Below are 19738 nucleotides of genomic sequence, written 5' to 3'. Positions count from 1 at the left end.
TACTGGTAGGGCTTAAAACCGTTAACAGCCTAGAGTGTTTACTTTTATTAAGTTTCATCTAGCCATAAATAATTTTCCCCACAAAACTCCCGTATGTTTAAAGGAAAGTTACTTTTCTTTCTACTTAGTATCCCTTATTCTATAATACAAAAATTTATTGGTAATGTTAGAAAGTATGGAAACAAATTTCACTGTAATTTCACACAGTGAAATCAAAATCTACAAAAATGTGAGCTATCCTCACTTCAACAGCACATATACAAAAATGTGAGGTATAAAAAAAATCAGGTATTATAAAAATGAAGTCTAAATGTGGAGTGCTTAATAGTGAGAAAATTAGATCTGGGGGAAAGAAGGTATTTTTTTTTCTCCCAATTTAAATCCCATAATATACCAACATTATTTCAGTGCAGCAGTCTTCTGAGAATACTCAGACTACGATAAAAAATCTAACCCTCCATCCCACTCAACCTCAAACATGGTTTTCCTTGTAGATGAGATTTTAAGATAAGTATCTCAGGGCCCCTAATAGGAACCAAATGAAGACATTATAGCAGTACGGAGAAGGGCATCTAATAATTGGTCCTATCACAACTAATGAAAAAAAAAAAAAATTAAATCTGAAAGTAGGGCACCTGAGTGGCTCAGTTGGTTAAGCAGCCGACTCTCAGGTCATAATCTCACATCCTGGGATTGAGCCCCACAGTGGATTCTGTGCTCAACAGGGAGTCTACTTGAGACTCTCTCTCTCTCTTTCCCTCTGTCCCCTGCCCCAGTCACACTCTAAAATAAATCTATAAAAAATAAATAAATCTGAAAGTAAATAGTTGTCTCAATTTCACATAAGCAAAGAGGTACTTTTTAAAGTATAGCTCCCCCACTGACATTTAAAAAAAAAAAAAAATAGGAACAGCAGAGAGTACACTCTCTCCTCTCTCGACAATGATAAAAGGTCAGGCACCCTAGCCACAGCAAATTTTCCAGCCATCTTCAAAAGTGGTACAAACCTTGAATAGCTCAAAACATAAAAATACACTTGTTCTTTTTTAAAGCTTTATTGAGATATAATTCCCATACCATAAAATTCACCAACTTAGAAAGTGGGTTAATGGTTTTGAGACTAGTCACAAGATCAACAATGATCACCACTATCTAATTCTAGAACATTTTCATCATTCCCAAAAAAACTTTGTAACCCAGTAATAGTCACTCTCCCCCTCGCCCAGCTCCTGGCAATTATTTCAATCCACGTGGATCTGACTATTCTAGACATTTCAAATAGATGGCATTTTTACTGAGCATAACGCTTTCAGGGTTCATCCATGTTGTAGCATGTATCAGGATTAAACTCTTTAAAATATTCTTCACCATCTTTTGCAAATCACGTATCTGATAAAAGTCTAGTATCTAGGGCGCCTGGATGGTTCAGATGGTTAAGTGTCTGCCTTCGGCTCAGGACAAGATCGAGCCCCACATCAGGCTCCCTGCTCAAGTGGGGAGCCTGCTTCTCCCTCTGCCAATCTCTGTCTCCATGAATAAATAAATAAAATATTTTTTTAAAAAGGCCCGTAACTAGAATATATCAAGAACTCCGATAACTCATTAAAGACAAAAAAAAAAAAAAAAAAAAATTTATGGGCAAAGAAGTTTGAGTAGACACTTCTCCAATAAAAATATACAAATGGCCAATAAGCACTTGAAACAACACTCATCATCATCAGTCATTAGGAAGATACAAACCCAAACCACCATGAGATGCCACTTCATATACACTAAAGGATGGCTATCATCAAACAGACAGTAACAAGTATTGGTGAGGATGGGGAAAATGTAGAGCTCTCAACCTTGATGGCAGGAATGTGAGATGATGCAGCTCCTTTGGAAAAGTTTCTCAAATAGTTAGCATAGGACTTAGCAATTCCACTCCTAGGTATATACCCAAGAGAAATGAAAACATATGTTCCCAGGAAAACTTGTCAACAAATGTTCCTAACAGCTTTATTCATACTACTCAAAAAATAGAAACATCCCAAATTCTTACCAACTGATAGAGGGATCAACAAAATGGGTGTGTCCATACAATATTATTACATCAAAAAAAGGACTGACGTACAATATATGTTGCCACAAACAACACTTGAAAACATTATTCTAAGTGAAAAAATTCAAAAGGTCTGGGATGCATGCATGGATGGCTCAGTCGGTTAAGTGTCTGCCTTTGGCTCAGGTCATGATCCCAGGGTTCTGGGATTGAATCCTGCATCAGGCTCCTTGCTCAGCAGGGAGCCTGCTTCTCCCTCTGCCTGCCACTTCCCCTTCTTGTGCTCTCTCTCTCTCTGAAAAATAAATAAAACCTTTAAAAAATATATAAAAGTTCACATGCTGAATAAGCAAATCCATAAAGACAAAGTAGATTAGTGGTTGCAAAGGGTTGGAAGATGAAGAGAATAGTGAGCAGCCACGAACAGATACAAGGTTTCCTGGGGGATGATGAAAATGTTCTGGAATTACACAGTGGTAATGGTTGTACAACCCTGTGAATATACTGAAAACTACTGAACTGTAAATTTTAAAAGAGTGAGAATTCAATAACTAAAAATAATTTTAAAAATGTTATTCATAGGGTGCCTGGGTGTCTCAGTGGGTTAAGCATCTGACTCTTGATTTAGGCTCAGGTCGTGATTTCAGGATCCTGAGATGGGACCCCATCAGGCTCTGCACTCAGCAGAGAGTCTGCCTGTCCTTCTCCCTGCTCTCCTTCCCCTACTCGTGCCTGCACTCTCTCTCAAATAAAATCTTTTAAAAAAATGTTATTCACTTCTAATAGGTGAAGATGAAAACATTGTCAGCTTGCCTATATTTAATGGGCCCCTACAGTGTGCCAGGTACAGGGCCCATGAATAAAGCACTATCTTTGAGAAGGTGAAGGTAGGGGAGAAGGTGGTGTACAGGTGAGTCAAGAGCACATTGCTTTAAAAAAGGCACAAGACAGACACTTCACCCAGATTCAGAGAAGAGGGTCATTAGGTAAGCCTTTCTGCAAAAGTGGACATCTGCGTTGCTTTAAAATGATGAGCCTTCACTCTGGCAAGGGAGTCAGTTGGGAGGCATGTAGAAACATAAGAAAATTCCTCCTACAGGAAACCACAAGTACTGCACAATAATACACTACACGAGTGAAGTGGGAGCTTGCTCCAGGGATAGGGAAGAAGGGGAGAGGTGAACTGGCAATGACAAAGTAGAAGAGTAGAATCCAGGACATAAAAGGTTGTGTGTATCATGCTAAGAAAGTGCTTGAGGTTGATTTAAAAAGAGTAAAAAGTCACATAAGCATTTTACAGAGACAGGAGTAATGTAATCAGACCCACATTTTGGATAGCTCAGCCTGGCTGGAAAATACAGGATGAGAGAAGAGACTGAAAGAGAACAATAATCCACACATGAGAAGTTGAGGGTCTGCGTTTGGGCAGCAGCAGCGAGACAAAGGAGAAGAAATGCTTCCAATGGTAAAGAGGCTGATGGCACGACACAGTGTCCACAATGAATGAATGTAGCAAGTGAAGAGAGGAAAAGGGTCGAGGGAAAGTCTCGGGTCATGAGACTGGGGTGATGGTGGAACCACCCACTGGTATGAGGAACAAGGAAAGAGGGTCTGACTGAGACAAATCTGATTTTGAATTCACTGCGATTAACCAGTCTCTCGAGTTGACCACGTGGCACACAGGTCTTGAACACAGACTGGATATGTGTGAGAGATGCAGATTTGGGAGATGTCATCATGTGGGGGACAGCTAAAAGCACCAGTGATACCGACGCCACCTAGAGAAGAAGTATATTTGAGTTTAGAGGGGCCTGAGCAGAACTTTATCCCCACCCAACATTTCAGGGTCAGGTAGAAGAAAAGGCATGAGGGAGAGGAGAAATACATAGTGAGACCAGGAGCTGAGAGGAACTAATGTCTTTGAGGGCAACGCTACCAAGGAGGAATAGTTAGGTAACGAGAACATTTACAGTCCAATCTTACTTCTCATTTTTAGGCATTTTTAATTCTATCTGTGTTTGAATATTTGCGTGTATCAGTTCACTATCTCTATAAAGTATAAAAGTATTAAGTGTAGGTCTGTTAGTAACATGCCTAACTTCTATTGTGTTGACCTCAGATCACCAAATGTAAACACTGTATTTTGTCAAACTGGGAAGTAAACCCCACAAATAAAGCCAGGTGGGCTACATGGGTGCTGGCCTGTTATATTATGGAAAAAATCCATCAATATTCCTGAAGAATATTCCTGAAGATCAAAAACTGGTGATATTGAGCAAAATTAAGCTATATGTTTTACATAGCTTTTGTGGAAAATACTAGTACAATATAAACTAAAATGTGAGTATTAAGGCATCACCTTCATTTAGGAAGACAAGAGGCATGATTTGTTAAGTCACTGACATTGTAATGTCATCATTACTGAGCTTTCTTCTCCAAAGATTTGAAATGAAAGCTCAGGTAAATAGAATGAAGTTACTATTCATAAGCCTAAGTTGTTTTTTACCCTCAATTTATTTAAAATTAGTTAATTTTAATAAGAGAATCAGTTGTTCTCTTTGTTAGCTTGATTTTGTTGTTGTTTAAATTCCACATAAAGGAGAGATCTTAAGCAGTCTTTCTCTGACATTTCACTCACTATAATGTTCTTTGGGTCCGTCCATGTCACTGTAAATGGCAAGATTCCATTCTTGTTTATGAATAAATAGTCGTGTGTGTATCATGCATGTGTGTGTCACGATTTCTTTATCCATTCTCCCATCAATGGAATCTTAGTTTGTTTCCACATGTTGGCTATTGTAAATAATGCTACAGTGAACATGGGTTCATGTACCTTTTTGAGTTAGTGTGCTTTCATTTTCTTCTAATAACCCAGAAAAGGAATTGCTGAATTACATGGTAGTTAATTTTTCCTTTTTTTTAATTTTCTGAGGGATGTCCACACTGTTTTCTCTAGTGGGTGTATCACTATTAGGTATTTAAAATGCAAAACCATGCCTTCCAGTAAGACCTTTACATGAGTTCTTGAACTGGCCCCATATTGCACAGAAAGTCTTTTTCCTCCTTTAAAGTACCATTTTCCATGTACCACTTAAGTGGAGATTATTTACATTAATCACAAAATGACCAAAACTGATTTTTAGTATATACTCTCTAATTACATTTTAAGTGTTGAATCAATGCCCTGATAGAAATTAAAATAAAAATGTCCCACCCTTGTCCAAGCTAATCAAGATAATTGGTAGCTCTCTAACTACCTTGGCTACGAGAAATAATCTGGAGACCAATCAAGTAAAGTTGATTTTTGATCAAAATATTTTAAATATATATTTAAGGAAATGAAATATAAAATTAAAGTTTTCACTATATATTAGAAGCTTTAATATTTATATTTTAATCATAAGAGCTATCACTTCCTGGTCAGACATCATACACGTAATTTCTGCTCTTCAAAACATCCTACAGAAGAGGTATTATCCCCATGCTGTATGTAATAAAAAGTTAAGTGACTTGTCTAAGGCCACTGAATGGAGGACCACACAGCTGTGTGCATGTGTTTTCACCTGTATTTCATAATGTTGGAATGACTGAATCAACCAGGGCTCTTGGCATAGTCCTCAAAGAAAATCCATACCAGTTTGTGAAAATGACTACATAATATGAATCTATTGCCATTCATTTTAATTAGGGCTGGCCCTCCCCCAATAAGAAATTTATAGATGAGTTCCCATCACAAAGCAAATCATATTTGAATGTTATGACTTGGCCATTCACAACTGAGCTGATGGGCAGAAATTTAAGACAAGGTGTTAACACAGAGACAAAGAGCACAGATAAACCAGACCTTTATTCCTCACAAAGTTAGTCTTCCTTCAGTCACTACTGTATTCACACTTACAAGTTGTTAAGAACCTCAGAGCAAATCAATAGCATCCATCTAAATGCAAGTTACAAGATAAAAAAGCAGGAGGGTGGGCGCCTGGGTGGCTCAGTGGATTAAGCCGCTGCCTTCGGCTCAGGTCATGATCTCAGGGTCCTGGGATCGAGTCCCACATCGGGCTCTCTGCTCAGCAGGGAGCCTGCTTCCCTCTCTCTCTCTCTCTGGCTGCCTCTCTGTCTACTTGTGATTTCTCTCTGTCAAATAAATAAATCTTTAAAAAAAAAAAAAAAAAAGCAGGAGGGAGGCAGGTGGGTAGTGGACTACATGGGTGATGGATATTAAGGAGGGCACTTGCTGTGACGAGCACTGGGTGTTGTATTTAAGTGATGAATCACTGAATTCCACTCCTGAAATCAATATCGCATTATATGGTAGCTGGACGCCAAACAAAAATTAAAAACAAAAACAAGATAAACAATAGAACTGGCTAATTGTATAAAATTATATTTTGTAAATACTCAAAAATAAGGGTGGATATAATTATCTGTACATAAGTACATTCTTAAAATAGTTTCTAAGAGATCAACAAAGCTCAAACCTAAACACTACCTTCTTTGTTGACATAACGGTTTCTTGAACAAATTACCACCATCGAGAAAACATGATTATAGCACAGCCATTCACCATAATTATCATGCTTGTGACTCTCAAGAGTTTCAAATGTGGAAAAGCCTTTAAACTCCAACACCCACTAAAATATGGAAACTCCAGCAGTAGAACCCAAGCCCTTCCAATAAAACGAAACCCCCACAAGACCTGGGATCTATCTTTTCTTCACGGCTATGTTCCCAGCGTCTAGACTGGCACGGAGAGGTACCAGTCAGAGTGCTATGAAATTGTCTCTTCTAATATCTCATTTTATCTTATCAACAAGGAAACTGAGGCTCAGAAAGACAAGAGATTTGCCCAAGATCACAAAGCTAGACTCAGGAAGCCAAACCCAGAACAGTGGTTTTCCAAACTCCAGCTATGCTCACTCCACTAATTACCTATTATAAATACAATTACAAATACCTAACACCCATCACTAGTATAGTTATATAGCATACTAAGTAAAGCCCTGTCTACTTATCAGCAACCAGAAGGAATATCACTATGAACAGCCAAGCCCATTAGACAAGCATGTGCTTCTGACACAATTACCATGTTGGCATACCGCATGTGGGTCCATACAAGTGTTCATTATTGTGACGGCTCCATGAGAAACAGCATGCATCACTTCACACGCAACCAAGCAGAAAACCATCAACAGAGGATCGGCACTCTTTTTTTTCTTATCTTTAAAAGGGGAGGTAAATTCCAAAGTGCCTTCTCTCACTAGCCTAAATAAACTACCACACAACATCATGCTAGTGAACACACTGGCCCACAACAAGCCAGGCAAAGCAGATACCCAACTCCAGACACTCCTACAAAGAACTTCAAGCATGGGCTTTACGCTAATTATTGGGTCCAGATGTTTCCTTAAAACCTTGAGAGAACCAGCGCTATTCTAAGAGCCCTCGCTGTGTCCAGGGAACAAGGCAGGTGCAGCAGCCAGCAGAGTGGCTCTCCTCGGCGGAGATCAGAGCAAGAGGAGCTCTCGGAATTCTACCAACAAAGTTCAATCCGTTAGCTAGGGGATTCCAGATTTACCAAAGGGAAAAGTATGCATGTCTAAATTCCAAAATGGTGGTAAGGGAATCAAGAGAGGCTTACCTGTGAAGGTAAGGAGAAAGAAATCAAGCTATGTCACAAATATCAAACTTCTAGAATATGGGTGACATGTGCGCGGTTTCAATGTGGTCACTTTCTAAGTCTGAAGAAACTGGTTTTCATCTAGCATGACTGGCCAGAGGATAAACTTTCTGATCCCCACAATCACTGGCTTATGTGCATGTCCCCCAACAGCCTACAGCCCAGGAGAAAGTCTTTTTTAATACCCAACCTCATTCCCTGAAAGCATCGAATGGGAGAAAAAACAAAATGGGAACCCCAATAGAGAAATGATTCAGCAGCCACCTAACTACTTAGGAAAGAATAAAAGCCATGCTTCTCCAATACATACAACAAGAAAGACGAAAGGAGGAGGGAAAAAGAGGAGGAGGTCAAAGGGAAGAAAAAGGGAAAAAATATCTGGAGAGGAAAAGGAATAATAAAAACAGGCCAACTGCGCGTAATTAGAGCAGACTGCATGTAATTCCTCTCTCCCTCATGGGTTTATTTTTCTTGAGTGTCAGAAGGTCTATAGAATACAGCATTCCATATTCAAATATGTACAGCTACATTCCAAAGGGACGATCTGTCGTTCAAATGATCTCCGTGGTGAGGATAAGCGTATTATTTTTTAAACAATCCAATGTTGTCCACCCTAGTTACCTTAATAACACACTCTATGGCTTGTTTGCTTTTTCTTAAAAGGGATAAAGAATCTATAAAAGAGAGAGAACTATTACTGTAAAGATATAAGCTCCCATCTGTTTTAAATTAAACTCACATACGCAAAAGATATGAACTGTAGCCCTCTGCTAGCTCAAGCCTCGGCAAGATCAGATTACATTCACAGCACGTATTTCCTCCACCCTCTCTTGTTCTAACAAAACTTAAGTTTTGCTGGGCTTCACTCTCTCCTCCACATGCAGGCCTCCAGGCCAGGCCACAAGGCAATGATCTACTGGTCTAAGGCCTGACTGGCTGTCTCCTGCCCCCTGCCAAGACTACCTGCAGAAACAGTCTTCTGGAAAGCTTCCTCCCTCTAAAAAGAGCCGCAAGGTAGAGAAGGCACTTCTTCTGTCTCTGAGCACCACACACCTGACTCCTAGGAATGCTGCTGGCATCTTGAGGATCCAAGAAGGGAGAACATCTGAGGACAAAGTGACACACAGCAGAGCTGTCATGCCACACATGTAAGCTTGTTCAACGTGTAAGCTTCCAGGTCTGGGAGAGAACACAGTCCCTACTACGAGAACAATGGGGCGCAGCTGAGCAAATAAGCTCTGGGGCACCTGGGTGGCTCAGTGGGATAAGCATCCGACTCTTGATTTCAGCTCAGGTCTTGATCTCAGGGTAATGAGTTCGAGCCCTGTATTGGGTTCCATACTGGGTGTGAAGCTCACTTAAAAAAAAAAAAAAATTAAAAACAAGGTGATAAAAAATCAGCTCTAGGAAACTGGAAACGCATCCAGAACTATCTCAGGTAATTATTACTCCCCACTGGGTTTTATGGCCCTCATACTTAAGAGCCATGATTGTTGAAATGTTCCGCTTTTTCCTGATGCTCAAATTCTTAAAACCTAGTATCTGAGTCAATATCTGAGTAAGATAAATGATTAAATCTTTATTCTAACTGTAAATAAGAATGAAACAAATCTTAGAGTTCCTCAAAGATTCTCTTTCTTCATATATTAGGGGGACCTCCTCCCTGAGAAAATCAAGACCTAATTTTCAATAATATTCAATTCCAGTAACACCTAAGATAAGTGGTAAAAATCTTTTTTAAAAAGCCAAGACCTTGCTGCTCTCATTAAGAATTATATCAAGATGGGCCCTGGATGATGTACAGAATTACTGAATTACTATATTGTACACCTGAAACTAATAAAATACTGCATATTAACTACACTACCGTTCTAATTTTTTAAGACACGACATCAAGAAAGATCTGTGCCAGGCAGTCTTCTCCACAAGCAACTAGGGTTAGCCCCAAAATAAATACCCTTTCCCGGAGTGGGGCTCAATAACCAGACGCTGTGAAGAAGTCATCAGGATCCCAACACCGATATCATTCTCGTCATCAAAATTCACATAAACCTTGTCACATTGGGGCCTCCAACAGCACACACTAATCAAAGTGATGGAGACATCCAGAACCCTGCTGGCTCTTCATTAAGCAATGAAGCATTGTGTGGTCAAAATTATTGATGAACTGCATTGAATTCCTTCTCCCAGACGGGGCCCCAACTTTAAAAAAAAAAAAAAAAAAAAAAAAAAAAACAGCCAGAGCCGGAGCTGCATTCTTTCTGTGCAAAGCTCTCTAATCTTTGGATAAAATAACATAGTGGTTTGAAGATCAAGTCTGGGAAATAAAAGAACAGGATCAGAATTCCAGCTGTGTCTCCCACCAGCCATGCAACCGTAGATGTTACTTAGCCTTGCTGAATTTCATTTTCCTCATAAGCAAAACGGGGATAGAATACATACTTACTGCGGTGTTCTCAGGGTTAAATTAGATGCTCTACATAAAGTGCCTGGCATGTAGTAAATTCATAATAAATGGTGAGTCACTGTCATCCAATAGGGGTTCTGGGAAAAAAGGCACTATGTCCCTTTGTTCACTAAAAACGAAAGTAATAGTAACAGTAAGAACCAAAATAACAGTGACAATATCAGCTATTTATTGAGCATTGTTCTAGAGACTCTGCATGTGGCAATTCCTCTAGTCTTCGTGACTCTTTGAAGCAGGAACTAAGATTATTCCCACGTGACAGATGCAGGAACAAAGACAAGATAAAGGATTTTCACAAAGCTACATAACCGATACATGGGAGAGCTAGGATTCAGAGCCAGGCTGTCCGGCTCCAGAAACCTTGTACTCAGTACAACCACCAATCCCAAATGACTTCAATATGCTAGAACCCAGGATAACCCTGACAATTCATTATCTGTTGAAAAAGCCAAAATCAAACTATTACTACCCATTTGGTGTTTACAGTCCTAGGCAATATGTTCTAACCAAGCCCCTAGACAAATTTCATCTATTTTCAGGATGTGGGTTGTATATTTTAGGCCTTTCTCTTGAAAAGAATGTTTCTTGAGTCCTTTCACACATAGGTACCAGATACCAGCAACGTAGATGAAAAGGATCCTCTCAGTCTAGTGGGGGACAGAAGTAGCAAGATGAGCATTAATATACATTCAAAACACTCATTACTGGTTCAGAAATTTTGGTCATTTAGATTCAGAAATTACTACTAGTTTGAAAAGTTGACACTTTTCTTCAAAGTAACCACTGTCATATCTTCAGGAAGTCACACAATGGCCCTACATGGGAACTCTCAGTTAAACTCTTGAAATGCAAAAAGGCATCATGCTTCTTAAAAAGCACCTAATTCTCATTCTCAGTTGTGTTTTCTGGAGATGTATTTGCTCTCTAGCAAAATTTAAGTAACCTGAATAAAAAAGCCAAAAAAAAAAAAAATAGTCCTGGTTATAAATGTCTTCAACATAAAAAAACACTTTGTTTTGGATTTTTGAACTGGCTAAGGCTGACCAATCCCCAACTGGCATTGGGGAGAAATGGCTGGAGAAGAAGTACAGAGTTAAGAGGAATACAAAGGACACAAATATGAAAAGATGCTCCTCACACTCATGGTAAAAGACATGAAAACTAAAAATTCAGAATGAAAAACTGCAAAAGCTTCATCATGTAATCGCTGAACAGACTATGGAAACAGACACATTCTTATTTAAGTGCCAGAAGAGAAAATGGGTACTAACCAATGAAATTTACCAACAGCTACCATTGGAGCTATTGGATATGCGGGAACATATCCAATAGATACATCTGCATATATGTAATGTAAAACAATTATGTACGGATGATTCATTACAACAATGCTGTAGCAAAAGATCAATGCCCATCAACAGGTGACATTATACAAAATACTGTGCAGCTATAAGGAGATTAAAAGAAGGTATCCATCCCAGTTACAGAAATATCTTTGAGTTACACTGTGAAGTATAAAAAGCAAAATTCAGGGGCACCTGGGCGGCTCAGTGGGTTAAAGCCTCTGCCTTCAGCTCAGGTCAGGACCCCAGGGTCCTAGGATCGAGCCCCACATCAGGCTCTCTGCTCTCAGCGGGGAGCCTCCTTCCCCCTCTCTCTCTGCCTGCCTTTCTGCATACTTGGGACTCTGTCTGTCAAATAAATAAATAAAATCTTTAAAAAAAAAAAAGCAAAATTCAGATCGTACACGATATACAGCAGCTTACAGGTTGAAAGCCAGCTGTGTGGCATTTACAAATATGTGAATACACATACACATACTTGCATTTGTGTGCACAAAACAAACAAACAAAAAAACAGGGAAGGATTGAGAATAATTATGGGGAATGGTGAGAGGATACTAGGTAGATGAGGTACAGAGGTACAAATATGGGAGACAAATGTTTCATTGAGAAGTGTGCACAAACTGAAGTACTTAACAGCGTTAGTAAGAGAACAGTATTTTGCATTAAAATATCCAAAGCATGAAGTGAACCCAGTTTGGTTGGTCTGCTTCCTTGGAGACAATCCAAAGGCCACAACTGCCATAAGCGACAGAGCCAACTTGCCCTGTCACCTAGTTCTGTCCTCACAGATGAGGTATATGGATGCAAAAGCCTTCCAGCCTATTACAGCTCAAAAATACCATTAAGATAGTCTAAAATAAAATTGATTTTCTGGCATTTGAGGTTTAAGATTGTTTCTATATCTTCTAAAGAAAAGGATTGCCCATAGCCTCCAATTCAGTCTATATCACAAACGTGCCCCTTGTCCTGTGTAGGCGGTTGTCCTAAGCAGGGAAAGCTCAAAATCTAAGCTTTTAGAGTAGACCAGCGTCTTTTAAGTAAATCAATTCTTTCGTTAAAACACACACACACACACACACACACACACACACACACAGCTCCTAAGAAAACCTTGCTCAGTTTTCATCCTTCTCCCCTTCGGTGTACAGTTAAACAAAAAGGTGTCTTGTGCTAATAGTAACCCTGGTGCATTTGCCAAAAGAATTATTCCTATCCTCTCCTGGAGGAGTAAAAACAGGGAATCTGGGAACAGAGTTCTCTAAAAGTCGAAACATTTTTTAAAGGGGAATAAAAGAGAATGGGAAGATTCTTATTAATCTTCTAAGCTGGTCATACATAAACATCCCGGATCTCTGTCAGCAGCTCCTTCCACATTTATAGGGAAAAGCATAAACAAAATTGGTCTCACAAGCACAAGGTCCTGTTTCCTCTCTATACCCCTTCCCTGCCCACTTCTGCTCCTAAGCTCACAGGAAGAGGGTAAAACTTTGGTACAGATGAGTACTACGTGTTCCTAGTGCAGCATTATGCATCTGGTGGCTTCTTGATTAATGTGTTTTCTGATGTTCTTAGTATTGGAGCAACATTTGTACCACCATCACATGACATTCTACAGAAAAGAAAAATACACGAATGTGCGGTTTCTTCCAGTGCCATCCATAACCAGGCTCAAAACAGTGCAAAGCCAACACCCACAGTCTGCCTGGCAGACACCAGGCAGTAGGCTTTTTCTGAGCTCATACCACAACTACCTTCTGAATAGGATCCTTACCCAGCCCCATCAGAAAACTCCCTTGGTATCAACTGGTAATCTACAACCAGCCTAATATTATTTCTGTGTGAATCAAACTCCAAATTCTTTAGCTAAAAAAAATAAGTTCTTTAGTTTGGCAGGCTTTTCCCAAAGAAGCTAACGACAAATCCACCAAGGTTAACTGCACAGGATAAATGCAGAGGCTGCAGACGCTGCATTTTAATAGGTCATAAGACAAAGTCTTGTCAAAATCAATCAACTCGCCACCCTATGACAAGGCCACCAAGCTGGAGCCTACACTGATCTCACACTTTCAAATCCTCTTCTCCATAAGCTTTGAAACACTGCAGTCAACAGGCATAAATATCTAACCGTAGTCAAAAAATATCATTCACTTTTAAAATTTGGATCATTAGTACTTCTGCTATTTCATATATTTACACCCACACCAAAGAGTTATGCCAACACACAGCATCTAGCCGTAAAACGGGAGACTAAACTGCATGACTTTTCTAGCTTCGGTAAGCAGATCCAAATGTTGACCCTAGTCGGGTGGGTCAGCAGAAGGAGCTATATAGTCTCTTAGCATATGGACCCTCCGAGCCCAGGCGGAAAAAGCTGTTATTACAATGGAATTAGAGCCAGGTCACTTGGAATGCCTAAAACCTTTTTTTCCCCCAAGTATTGCTACTCTGAGCGTTAATTTAGCTCAAAGACGACTTCACTTATTAGTAAGAGCCTCAAACAACTACTACTTAGGGGGGCTGGCTAGGACAAGGTTTCACTTTGGCTAAATATATTTCTCTCTTTGGCAGTAATCATTTCAGAATTCAACATTTGTGAACCTGACTCCATACAGGATCCTGCTAGAGAACAGGCCAGGCATTCAACCTTTGGAGTCACAGAAAAATACAAGCTAACCTCAATGTCAGAGTTTAAAATTCCCCTTTCCAACTCTGTGATCCAGTTGGGATGGTGAACTGAGGGTCGTCAAGGTATCCTAGCACGTGTCCAGGCAAGTGACACGGGGACAGGGCGGGGGATCTGATGGGCAGGTTGTACAGATCACCAGGATCACCTGCACAATCATTTAGTCCCATACCCACGCTGCCAATAATTTTAAGAGACCATTCGTTGTTGGGCCCCCCAAAAGAAAACTTCTACTTCCCAAGTACATACATGCCTCCCTCCCCCAAATATACCAGCTCATGACGTCAGTAGAAGGACAGCACTCGTTCCCCACAGAGTCGGCAGTAAAGGAAGGCACGGCAATCAGCTGGCAATCATGGTGGGACTGCTTGTTTTGTTAGAAAGGAACACAGAAACAAGGTTCTTTCTGAAAGAAGGTTGTGAGACTGGTAAATTCTAGCAGGAAAAAGCAGGAAGATAGTTTTTTCTAAGTCTGCATGTCAGAACCTGGGCAACTGTGGGGAGTTGTCCCGTTTCTCCAATGTGACCCCAGATTGAATAGTCACTTAAAAAGAGGTTAATACCTATCCTTTATTCAATCTATATTTACTTAGGGTGTGATAGCATCGAAACAGCACACATTCCTCCACCACTGTTAATGGCCACTAGTCAGCAGATGCTTTAAAAGAAAAAAAAAAAAAAAAAAAGATGAATTCAACTCTGTGCCAGCCACAACTTCTTTTCACCAAATGAGTTAGCATGAAAATGAAACATTTTATAAACTAAAATCTGTCACCCTTTGACAGGTTTTAAAAGTAACTGTACACTATTAACCTTACATAGCCCCTACCATGCTTCAGGATTCATTAACTTCCATACAGTATACTGTATGGAATACAGTATACACTGGACAAATCAACTGAACAACGGGACAAGTACGTCCAATAAACCAGCGAGCTTCATTATTCTCAGATGTCCCACCTGAACAAGCACTTATGTTAATGATAACCTGACAAAATTCAACATCTGTCCAGAAAAATGCAAACAAGTAGGCCAAAACTAAACTCTGGCCACAAAAAATACCCTTTTCATAGGTCTTGGACCAAACATAATGGAACGTGTTCCCTCGCCAAACACTATACTTACCCAGCTTCCATGTACTCTGTACATTAGTAGTTTCCAAATTTTCAGCCTCCTGGATATTGACAGACTCAAAAGCAAACTTTCTTCAAAAGCAAAAACAAGCAAGGATATACCACAAAACCCACTGCTACAACATTGAGATTTCCTCAAAATCTCCCTTTGAAAATACATACGCAGCTTTTTAAAAAGTACATTGTGCCCGTTGTCTGCTGTTCCCTGTCATTAGGAGACTGTGGAAAGCTGATCGAAAGCCAGCTTCCAAAAGCTTAATGAGCAAGCCTGGCCCCACCCAGGCTGGACCCCGCTAGCGGAAGGCATGCTCAGTAGAAAAGCCCAGCGTGGTTCCAAGTTACTTCATTCCTCAGCTAGAAAATCCACACGGGTCAAAGAAAAAGTCATCTCCCCGCTGCCTGTTCTACCCACTAAATGAAAACTTCACAAAAAGAATGGTTTTAATAATGACTGATTTTATGCTTATAGTTGTTATAATTATACTATTGCTGAAAAACTCCATTTTTGTATCATTTTGGCTTTGCCTTGGGTTCACACCCCTCAACTTTTCCTTCCACCCCTCAACTTCGTTTTTATTTCTGTCATTTTAATCTACCCTACAAATAGACACCAAAAGCATATGTCTATAACATATAATCTAAGCTTCCAAGGTAAACTGCATCATTTTCAGATATAGAAAAACTGGATAGACACATAGATATTTCATTTTTAGGTCTTGAAAACCGGACTATTTTGATTCATTTATAAAAGAATTTGCTTATTCACCTGTATTTAAAAATAAAGGCTCCTTTTAATTTAGATTTGTAGGTACAATCATACAGTGACAAAGCTGATAATGCCTTTTGTTATTGTCAATCCTAAATGAGAAACGATGGATACAAAAGGTAATCCTATATCCATAAGTCATATGAATATAGACAAATAATGGAAAGCAAAATACATTTAAAGGCACTAAAGGAAAATGCACTAATTTTAAGATTCAGGTCAGAGAGATCTGAGAAATGACTAAATTTTCCTTAACTGTCCAATACCAACCCTCCGCCCCTTACATTTCTACCTAAATTCGGGTGTAAATGTGTGTTCCAATGTAGGTGTCTACACTAGTAAAGAGGAACCAAGATAGACTCTGGATCCTAGTACACATTTTTACCACCTCATCCCACTACCATATTGCTCTCCAACAAGCAGTTCTTAGGCCAAGGAGTATTACCTGCTCACTTCACCTATAGAGTCTTGAAAAAAAGCCTTAAATTACAACAACAACAACAAAAAAAAAAAAAACCACAAAAGATATTTAAATAAACAAGATGCCATCTGTAGCCACAGGGAGAGAAAGGTAAGCTGTGCTTTATGGTAACCTAGTGAAAATATGCTCCAGTAGCCTCTCTGAAGAGATTGATCTCTATCAAAATAAATACAAAACTTGAAAAAAAAAAAGGTAAAAAGGCTAAATATATAATGGAAGTAAACTTTAGTAACCAAAAGGGAGATGTGGTGAGTTTTGGGAATTTTTTTTGTGGGGTTTTTCTGGTAGAACTTTCAAGTAGAGGCAATCTTCATCAGTTCAAAGCATCATCTTTTATTTAGATTATGTTATTCCTTTAATATTAAACATGTTTATTAAGTAGTGTTATGCAATGGCAGATTTTCTTCAATATACTTGAAAAAATATTGGCTCCAAACCTTTTTCTGAAACGTATTACTCTGTGGAGTCCCTAAGTCTCCAAACTCCTGCCACGCAGTGCTGCACCTCGTGAAGCTGATGATGGTAGATCTCCACTGTCCATCGCAGACATCTCCTATCACCCCTGGACTCCCTATATTCTTAACTCTCCTACGGCTCTAGATAAATTGCGTCCCCCCGAAATTCATACATTGAAGCACTAACTCTCAATATGATGATATTTGGTGATGGGATGTTTTGGATATAACCCGATTTAGATGAGGTCACAAGGGTGGGGCCACCATGATGGAATCAGTGCCCTTGTAAGAAACACAGCAGAGAGCTAGCTCATTCTCTCCTGTTCTCTCTTGCTTCACTATGTAGCAGCCAGCTACAAGCCATCAGAAGAGAGCCCTCACCAGACACACGCCTTGCCAACACCTTGATCTTGGACTTCCAGCCTCCTGAAATGCGAGATAAGTGTAAGTCACTCAGTGGTACTGTCTCAGAGCAGCCCGAGCTGATTAAGGCACCTACTTTCTGAATATGGAGAGCAATGCTACTGCTCAAGCGTCTCTGTTGTCTTCAATATGAAAGGTCCTGCTCTTAAGACATCTGAATTTCACTGTTTACACAAAGATTAAGAAAAGACAGGAAAGTGAGTTTTATGGCACCATAATTTGGAAAGAGAACAAACCAGTCCTATGGTAGATAAAAAGAGAACACAGAAAATACAAGTGAGTTTCCCAATTCATACACCCAGTAAGGTGGTAGACTTAGCATTTACACCAATTCCATCTGTCTTCAAAGCCAAGGCTACTTGGCGGTATCATGGTGAGCTCAGCAGCTTTCCCAAGCCAATGTACTTTTCCAGCAATGCTGCATTACTGCTATTTTAACACCTTTGTTCTCCAAATGGGTAAACTGAACCCAAAGAAGCGAAATGACTTCTCAAAGGTTACTAAGTGGGTTACTGGCGGAGAAGTACACAAATCAAGACCAGGGTCATTTAAAACATTCATTCCCAGTAAGATTTTAAATATGTTAAAGTACACAAAATATATAAGGTGAACATTCACAAATGTCTTCCCATAAAACACTGTTAATAGAGATTTGTATCTATTACATCTGTCTTGGGAACACCCTAAATCATGTTCTGACATGGTCCCTTTTTTCCATTAGAAGAGGTAATTAGGGGCACCTGGCTGGCTTGGCGAGGGGAACATATAGCTCTTGGGAGTAGAGATTACTTAAACAAAACTTTAAAAAGGCATGGTGGGTGGGGAATTAGATTATCCTCAGAATACTTTTTGTTCTTTTAGAATGCTATTTTTTTTTAAGTATTCAGGAAAGTTGGTCAGGGTTAGAGTATGAGACATTTTTCCTATATTTGTATATGTGGGTTTGTATGTATATAGAATTTTATGCTAAATCCAGTATCATAATTTCCTGACCTTTAAAACTTATCTTCTTATCTTCTACTTTATGAAAACAAACAAACAACAACAACAAAAAAAAATGTAACTGACTAGGATGTAGAGGACCTGATAACCTAACCGGTGACTCATAACTCCCAAACCATAAGAGACAGAAACTCTGTGCAGAAAATAAAGCTACCAGTGTTGCAGAAAGACAATAACGAGCATTCCTTTGGCTCCTCCCACCTTTATCCCTTTAGCTTCTTCCTGAAAAGCAATTATCATCTGTCACATCAGGGGGGAAAAAGCAAATATTTTTCTGGCATAACTCTAAAATAACCTAAAAAATATTCCCTAAAACTCACTATTTTTTATTCTACTGATTTTACAGAGAATCCATTCTTCCTACCTACCAATCCGCATGCAAGACCATACTTCCTGAACAAACATGGAGAAATGTTTTATCACTCTTTTAACCTGGATGAGCTTCCACTGGTCTGTAAAATGTTGTAACAGCCCACATTTCATCACTGTTATCTGATATTTGCTGTCAGCAAAAAGAAAAAAAAAAAGAAAAGAAAAGAAAAGAAAAGCCCACTCACTAGTTCCATGGCTTCTTTGCATAAGTTCTCCTTTGACCACATACCACCACAGTTTAGCTTCTCTCAGGTTCTAAATCCAGAAAAACTTCCACATTTTGCCAAGTCTCATCCCTACCACATTTTTTAAAATGTAATATGTGGAAGTACTATAGATTTATGAAACTTTGGAGGGGGAAAATAAGCTATATGGCCCTAGATTTTTTTTTTTTTTTTTAAACAAAGGGCTTGTAGATAAAGAATAGGAACAGGTATGGGGGAAGACAAAGCATAAAGAGGTGATGGTTAAGAATCCATATCCAAAAGTTAATGTTCTGACACCATCTAAAAGGTGTTAAGATAAAAGGATTTATTAAGAGCTTTAACTCAAAAGTCAAAAACATCACTGTTAGAATTATACTTTCAGGAAACTACAGTAACCTAGCATTTACTTTAAAATATATTATTTTCATTCAGTTATGCCAAAGGATCATTTGCTGAGTTCCTCCTTTGCACCAGACACTAAAGCCTTAGGGCTCAAAGGTTCTTCCCCATTCCAGCCCTCTGAGAATCCACCAGTCTGGAAAGAAAGGCAAATACATAAATAATTACAGCACGTGGGATAAGGGCTACAGCAGAGGGACAGGAAGGGCACAGCAAAGTGGACAACTCCCTTGAGGAGGCCAAAGAAGGCCTTACAAACTTACGGTGTTTAGGCTCCTTTGTATTGT

General features: G+C 39.3%; 1 protein-coding gene across 21 annotated transcripts in view; it reads right to left on the bottom strand.

Annotated features, from left to right (window-relative positions):
* The window catches only part of EPB41L2 (erythrocyte membrane protein band 4.1 like 2), a 207876-nt gene that overhangs the window by 110397 nt on the left and 77741 nt on the right, over positions 1 to 19738 (bottom strand). The window contains exon 1 of one of the 21 annotated variants that reach the window (XM_059177542.1): positions 15340 to 15580. The exons of the other annotated variants lie outside the window; for them this stretch is intronic. The gene's annotated coding sequence lies outside the window, so the exon portion shown is untranslated. Of the gene's footprint in view, positions 1 to 15339; positions 15581 to 19738 lie in introns of those variants that run through there. 21 annotated transcript variants of the gene reach the window in all.

Source organism: Mustela lutreola, chromosome 6 (genome assembly GCF_030435805.1).
Source record: "Mustela lutreola isolate mMusLut2 chromosome 6, mMusLut2.pri, whole genome shotgun sequence".
In the NCBI taxonomy this organism is placed as follows: domain Eukaryota; kingdom Metazoa; phylum Chordata; class Mammalia; order Carnivora; family Mustelidae; genus Mustela; species Mustela lutreola.
The sequence above is the reverse complement of the archived record's forward strand: the minus strand, read 5'-3'. Positions and strand labels throughout refer to the sequence as shown.